The 7,394-nt window shown below is 50.1% G+C and overlaps 1 pseudogene; it reads right to left on the reverse strand.

The window, feature by feature from the left end:
• Positions 1-5,819: 5,819 nt before the first annotated feature.
• On the reverse strand, positions 5,820-6,946 carry LOC144101439 (uncharacterized; annotated as a pseudogene).
• Between the last annotated feature and the right edge of the window lie 448 nt (positions 6,947-7,394).

Below are 7,394 nucleotides of genomic sequence, written 5' to 3' on the forward strand. Positions count from 1 at the left end.
AGAACCGACGCTGGGCAGCACTCTGAGAAGACACGACCGTGCAATCGAACCGTGGCAGAAGGCTCTCACACGACATGGGAATGCGCCAGGCTCGCGAGCTTGTGATCTTTAGCCTTCTGAGCGTTTTGATACCATGATGACGATAGTAGTCTACATTAGTTCGGCGCTATGGTGCGCTCATTCCGCAGGTTTTCTTCCTCAGGAAAGCGCATGATGCTGTTTGAATAATCCGCTTTCATGATCACTAGCCAGCGAGACTTCTTAATCCATGATCAAAACAATTATTTCCTAATGCCAGCGTATTTTTACCGGTGCTGGTATTGGTAATGGTATTTACTGGTACTATTACAATTTCATTCAGGATTTAGTCAGGAGTAGGCAGTGGAGTAGAGCGAACTGAAAAACAATCCGAAGATCCAAGCCAGGTGACTAGACAGGATCGGGATGTAAAACCGTCGGATAAACAGTACAGTCGATACTGCAAGCCTTATAATATCCCCAAGTGTCTATAACTAGAAAGCGTGGATGCACAAGGGTGGCTGGTACAAATGAAGGCAAGGATATTTTGAGGATAATGGGAATTCGACCATGTTTTGAGATTCTTAGTCACTTGCGACGTGCAGCACTACGTTTCTAACAGTAGGAAAGGCCACTAAGCGTTCGTCCACTGGGAGCGATTTTGTGTCCTTTCGGGAGGAACGACGGCCGTTAGGTCTAGGAGACAGCTCTTACTAAGCGAAAAGATAAACTGCCGGACGAGGAATCGGTGTGCACACGTTAAGTACCAAGGGCCAATTTTTAGAACGCGCCTTAGCATCTACAGCTTTCTTCCTTCAATTGAGAACCCGCCATGCTTCATAAAGTCAAGGAAACATTGAAGAAGGCCAAATACCGCATAGTTCTATAACCGTACCTAGGCCGTGCTTAGGCCGGTTTAGAACCATCCTTAGGAGCGACCAGAAGTCGTTTGCACGTATCAGGTTGGGAGATTGTCTCTAAATAGAGAAATATATTGGCATGGATTCGAAAAATGCATATAGCACATCTGTAACATTATTTTGAGGTACGCGCTCCAATGAGCGCACCTTTTTCGTTATGCGCACTCGAAATGGTTTGACGCTATATGTGACCAATAAAAGCACTTTTTTCTGGCAAAGTCAAATTGTTTACTGTGCCAAGACAGTAGCGAGTGTTTGCACATCATTGTAGGAGACAGGTATGCGCACACATCACCATGCGCAAACTCAGCCGCTCGGAAAACAAATCTTGCGAAGTCGTCGAGCCTACAGAGTGCTGATACGAAGTCTAGAACGGACCAAGAACGTACTTACTCTTTTAACTGCGTTGTTCTTCTATTCCTCATCTCCACATGCAGCCGAGAGCTCCCAACACTAATGTTCCGAAACCGACTCTCACCAAAACTGTCATAACATTTATTTCGAACATTTTTCCTCTCTGCGAATTTCTTGCAAATCACCTCGACTTCGTTACACATCCCTAGCCTAAGTATAGGTTCCAGTAAACTTTTACTTCTGGTTCTCGTTACAGGTATAGCTGTGTAATTCGGAATCGGCCCCGTTCTTTCCCTCTTGAACGTGGTCGCAGCTGTTCAGCGGTTGCTTTGTACAACAAATGAGGAGAGGCAGAGGGGCTTCTCCCAGCAGTTAGTGCACCTTTCCTGTCCTCCTAACATCCATCTCCTAACACTTAAGGCAAGTGAACCTGCACTGGAGGGCTCCAGTGCGAAACTTACATTTCGCAAAATAACTAGCAAAATGCAGATATTGTGTTAGGAACTAAAAGGGCCGCTTTTTGCCATTCTCTCGGTAGGATCCCAAATCTCCCCATGCGAGAAGAATTGAAGGAGGGGGAAAAAGAAGGCAGAGTTAGCGAAAGAGGTGCTTCGGGAGGTCGTGTGTTCGACTCCCGCCGCCGGGCAGTTACCGACCAATTTCCTCAAAATGAGTGCAAGCTATTCTCCGGCCTGATGTTCGGCTTGCTAGGATCGCATGGCTTGGCAAAAGAGCCTGCACCTCGAAATCGCGTCACTGTGGGCTTGAAGGAACACATCGAAAGATAAGTGACAGGTATATCGATAAAGGGCCAGAAATGGGCTTCTACCGCATGATGGCGGATTTAGGGTTGCTTGACGGCGGAACTTATCTGTGATCCGTCAAGGCAACGGTTTAGTCCAAGACCCTTTTCCCAAGCATCTCACCATAGAAGAGCTGGGCATCAGGCAGGGAGAAATCTTGTAACCATTAAAAACCGCTGAGTACCCGACGGCACTGCGGATCCAATACAGCTCCTCCCGAAAGCGTGGCGGGTGCTCTACCACAAGGCTACGCTTCGGTTATAAAAGTTCGCCGCCCATGCCAACGGGTCGTTTCCCCAGACGGAGCTGGGTCCACTTTTCGAGGGCTGAGGTCCCATGACGGCCAAGCATCAGACCGGAAGCGTCCTCGTATCTTTCACCGGTAGGTACCCGGCGACATCGAGGTGCCTGCTACGGCCATGGCGGATGCTCACCGACGAGAACAACCATGGTTGGAAGGGGGTCCCGAAACCTCCCGGTTGGGGGGAACGCCAGAGGCCCCCCTCCAAATGAAGTCCCCTGAGCGGCCGAGCACCTGGCCGAAGGATATCTGCACTCATTTATGCCGGTGGGTTCCCGCCGGTGGAACTCCGGGTCCTCAAAGATCAGACCGGATGCTCAGAGACTTGCAGGCCTCGTATGGTACGGCTTGAAAGAGTTCCGAGCGCTGCATCCCCACACGGCCCGAACGCCAGGCAGAGGGTTCGCTCGTACCTATTATACTGGTGGGTATATGGCGACGTCCATGGCGGGTCCCTCCCGAGGCCTCGGCGGACTCTCCATTTTGTAGCCGTCCATGGCCGTGAAGAGGAACCCAGTATCCTCTATGACAGCGGTGCACAGAGCCACTGTAGGCTCCCTTTCGAGACGTGGCCCACTTACGGGTGAACCAAGCCAGGGGCTGCCTCTACCCATTAGAAAAACCGGTGGGTTTCCGATGGTACTGAGAATCGAGACCAACACCTTCCGATTGTGAGGCGGATGCTCTACCACAAAGCCACCCCAACCGCACAACTCCTCCCCCTCCCCCAAAGGGAGGGGGGGTCATGGTGTTCTGTTTCTGAGTGACCTCGCGCTTCGTAGCAGAACACCATGAATACTGAATTATCCGAGTTAAGCGGTTGTTGCTAGTCTGCCGCAGATACTAATTTAAGTGGCGCGAATACGTCCAGAGTGGAGCGGTTGTTGTCAGACGAGTCAGACAGACGCTCGTGGTGGTGACCAAGAAATGACCTTTTAATGTTCCGTCGCGCAATATATACAGCCAGAACGGTCACAACACTTATGTGAGAACTGGGTGAGGAAAAGGAAGGCACAGTGCATATCTCAGCGCGTATCAGTGGGACGTCCGTGCACACAGTGCTTATCACGATGCCGTTGCATCTTCCCCTGTTTTGCAAGCACTGTGTGTCCCCACAAAGAAACACAAAATACACTTCAGCATTCCGTCGTTGATACAGTCTTTTCGGCGTTCGTACGATGCGCCCATATCGCGTGGTTCTTTGCACTTGTGTTGAAGTTGCATTTTCAGGTACGTTAGCTTGGGTGTTGTTAGATGACTGCTCCGGCACGATGGTCTTGCCAAGCGAATCAGAAGCCGGTCTTGTCATCACGTCTTTGATGCTTGTTTCTGTAAGCTAGCTGCTTTGTTGACGCGGGTCGACCGGTGCGGTGCTGGTTTCTTCTTCAGGGAGAAGCACCAGATGACGTCTGTTTCGGCGTATGGCTCCCCCTTTTCAGATGCTGGATGACCACATCTGACGATGTTCCTCGATCCAGCAGGACCAGCTCAGGATACCTGTAGTGATAATCGATAAGAGAAAAATAGACAGCTCCTTTCATGTCGAATAAATCCACTTCGATTTTTTTCCATGGAAGCTCCGTTGTTTGGGAGGGGATCTTCGGTTCAAAAAATTTTCTGCGTTCTTGCGCACAGGTTGGGTAGCTGGCCACGGTTCTTGCTATTTCCGGGCTTATGCCTGGCCACCAGACCGATTCTTTAGCATTTTCGCCACAGCGGACGATGCCCTGATGGGCCTCGTAGACTCGTTGCAGCATTTCTTTCCGCAGCGGTCGTAGAATTACAAGTGTGGAATCCTTCAGAAGAAGCTTCTTGCATACCTTGTTGCCGCGATATGCCCGAAACTGTTTTAAATAGAACTCGTGGTACGCGGCCCTTTTCAGGCCAGCCGTACAAGCACGCTTCGAGAAAAGAGGCGCACTCTAGATCCTTTGCCTGCTCTGAGCTTATGCGGTCTAGTATGTTATCCGAGAGCACATATCGGACAACACCGTCCACGTATACCGAGACGTCAGCTTCAGACAGTTCTCCGATTGCTAGTCGCGTGTTCATACCTCTATACCGAGAAAGAGTGTCCGCCGTAGCGATGCTTTTACCCGGGACGTGTGTAAGCGTGAACGAGTATCTCATGAGACGCATCTTGAACCTTTGAATTCTAGGTGGAATAGAGTCGAGGGGATCACGACCTAGCAACGGAAGGAGGGTATTGTGATCTGTCTCAAACATAAACTTGAGACCTCTCAGGAATTCGTCGAGGCGCTGCGCTGCCCAAGTCAAAGCCAATGCTTCTTTCTCGATCTGTGAACACCTCTGCTCAGTTTTCGCGAAAGATCTAGAGGCATATGCTAGACGGTGTCTGTCGCCTGAGGGCTGATCTTGGGGTAAAACTGCACCAAGTCCTTGCGAAGACGCGTCCGCCCGACACAATCATCAGGTACCCGGGGTTGTACCTTGCTAGGCACCTGCTCGAGCTGAGAGTAGCCTTGATCTTCTCAAAGACATCCTCTTGTTCGGTTTCCATGACCAATCGCTGTCTTTGTTGAGGAGGCTGCGTTGAGGCGCCGACGTAGACGCAGCATCAGGAAGGAACCTTGCGAGGTGGTTCATCATGCCTAGCAAAGATCGAGCTTCAGCTACGTTTTCAGGTCGGGGCAATTCCTTGATAGCCCTTATGTTTTCAGGATCTGGGCGCACCCCGCTGACGTCGAAGATCATGCCAATAAGGTTACTTGCTTGACAGAGAAACAACATTTTTCTTTGTCGAGGGTCACGCCCGTCTGTTGCAGCCGGTTGAGAACTTCACGAAGGCGGCTGTCGTGTTTCATTTTGTTCTTGCCGTACACAAAAATGTCGTTCATACAGTTCAGCGCACCGTCTATGCTTTCTAGGACTTGCGAGAACTTTCTTTGGAAAATTTCTGGTGCGGATGTGATCCCGAACGGTAACCTGAAGTAGCAGTACCGCCCATACGGCGTAATGAAAGTGGTCAACTTTTGACACTCTTTGGAAAGTCGTATTTGGTAGAATCCGGAATTCGCGTCCAGTTTAGCGAAGACCTTAGCTTTCTGGAAGATCTCCATGACTTGCTCCACCGTTGGCAGCTGATGGCGCTCCCGTCTTACAAACTGGTTCAGTAGCGTTAAATCAAAGCAGATTCTTACTGCTCCAGACGGGTTAATAACGGGGACAATAGGCGTGCACCATTCTGACGGCACTTTAACCTTTTTTATCATTTCTTCTCGTTCTAGCCTGTCCAGGTCTTCCGTGACCCTTACTTTCATGGGTATAGGGATCCGCAGAGGTGTAGACACCGCGTGCGGGACTGCATTCGGCACGAGGCATATCGCATGTTCCCCAGATTTGGATCCTGCCCCTTAGAATACCTTAGGATACCTGCTTACTATGTCGTCAGCAGTCAGCAATTCATCTAGAAAACGTACAATTCCTAGGGCTTTGATAGCTGGCAATCCCATCAAGGGCGTGTGCAAGTTGTGTACGACGTAAATAGTTTGCTGCGAACGGTTTTCTTTCCAAACTATTTCAACATCAAATTTTCCGATTGCACGGATGCTTGCATTGCTTGGCTCGATCAGATCGCCTGCTTGATCCAGGGAACGTGGAAGGAACGGAAACTTTTCACCTACGACAGTCGCTTCTGCTCCGGTATCAACCTTCATGCCAACTTCGTGGTCGTTTGTCAGTACTTTGACGAAGTGCGCAGACGCTCTGTTCTGTGATTGCTCGACAGTGCCAAGAAATTTCTTATCAAGTTCGGCAATGCCGTCGAGATTCCCGTCTGCCTGCTTTTTTCAGCACGCTTTTTCGAAGTGGCCCAACTTTCGGCATAACCTGCAGAGTTCTTGTAGCGCTGGGCAACTGCTTCTCGGATGAGACTGACCGGCGAAGAAGCTGTAGCTCTTTTGACAATAAGCATTCTTTCCGCGTGAAAATGCGCTTTTACCCCGGCTTTCCTCCTATTTACTGCGCCGACACAAGCTTCCGGGACCGTACACTCGTTGCCTTTAAGCTCGACTTGCTGTTTGACGCCGTTTCGCTCGTACACATTTTTGCCAAGGCCTTGTTCAATGCGAGGAGCGGTGAAGCGTTTGTAGTCCTTCCGATAGAGCCTCATCCCGTAGAGAGACTACGAACCAGTCTCTAATTAGGCGGTCCTTCATGTCTTTGAACTCGCATCTGTTTGCTAGCCTGCTTAGCTCCGTTGCGAACTGGTCTACTGTTTCGCCCAGCTGCCGTCGGCGTTGATTTAAGCGAGCACTCTCGTAGACTGTATTCTCGGTGTGGACAAAGTAGCTCTGAAACTTCGACTTTACGAAGCTGAGGTCCTTCATTTCTTCATCTTTGACACTTAGTGACCGAAGAATCTCCCGCGGCTTTCTGCCCATTGTATAGAGAAGTGTTCTTACTTGAACTTCGGCTGGCTTCTCGTGCAGCCCGGAGGCGAATCTGTAGTCGTCAAATTCTTCCATCCAGGCGGGCCAGTCAGCGACGTTTTGGAAGTCGAAGGGCCTCGGAGGCTTTATTCCCGCCATTCCGAAGGGTTGCCTGTCGCCTGCCACCGGGACGACTTGCTCTTCTTTCAGCAACTTCTGGTCATCGTTTTGTTGGCGGTGCTGTTGCGGTGCCTCATCGGAGCCGGCCTTCATGCCACTTCTGACACCATGTCAGACCAGTCAGACAGACGCTCGTGATGGTGACCAAGAAACGACCCCTTTTAATGTTCCGTAGCGCAATATATACAGCCGGAATGGTCACATGACTTATGTGAGAACTGAGTAAGTGAAAGGAAGGCACAGCGCATATCTCAGCGCGTATCAGTGGGATTTCCGTGCGCACAGTGCTTATCACGATGACTGTCACAATACAATTTTAATTGGCGAGAATGACGTAAAGAAAATACGAAAACAAGACGGAAAAATGGTTCCTTAAGTGGTCGCGCGAAAGGTTCCACAGCATTTACGAAAGCAGACCTAAAGGAGT

Source organism: Amblyomma americanum, chromosome 1, assembly GCF_052857255.1.
Source record: "Amblyomma americanum isolate KBUSLIRL-KWMA chromosome 1, ASM5285725v1, whole genome shotgun sequence".
Lineage (NCBI taxonomy): Eukaryota > Metazoa > Arthropoda > Arachnida > Ixodida > Ixodidae > Amblyomma > Amblyomma americanum.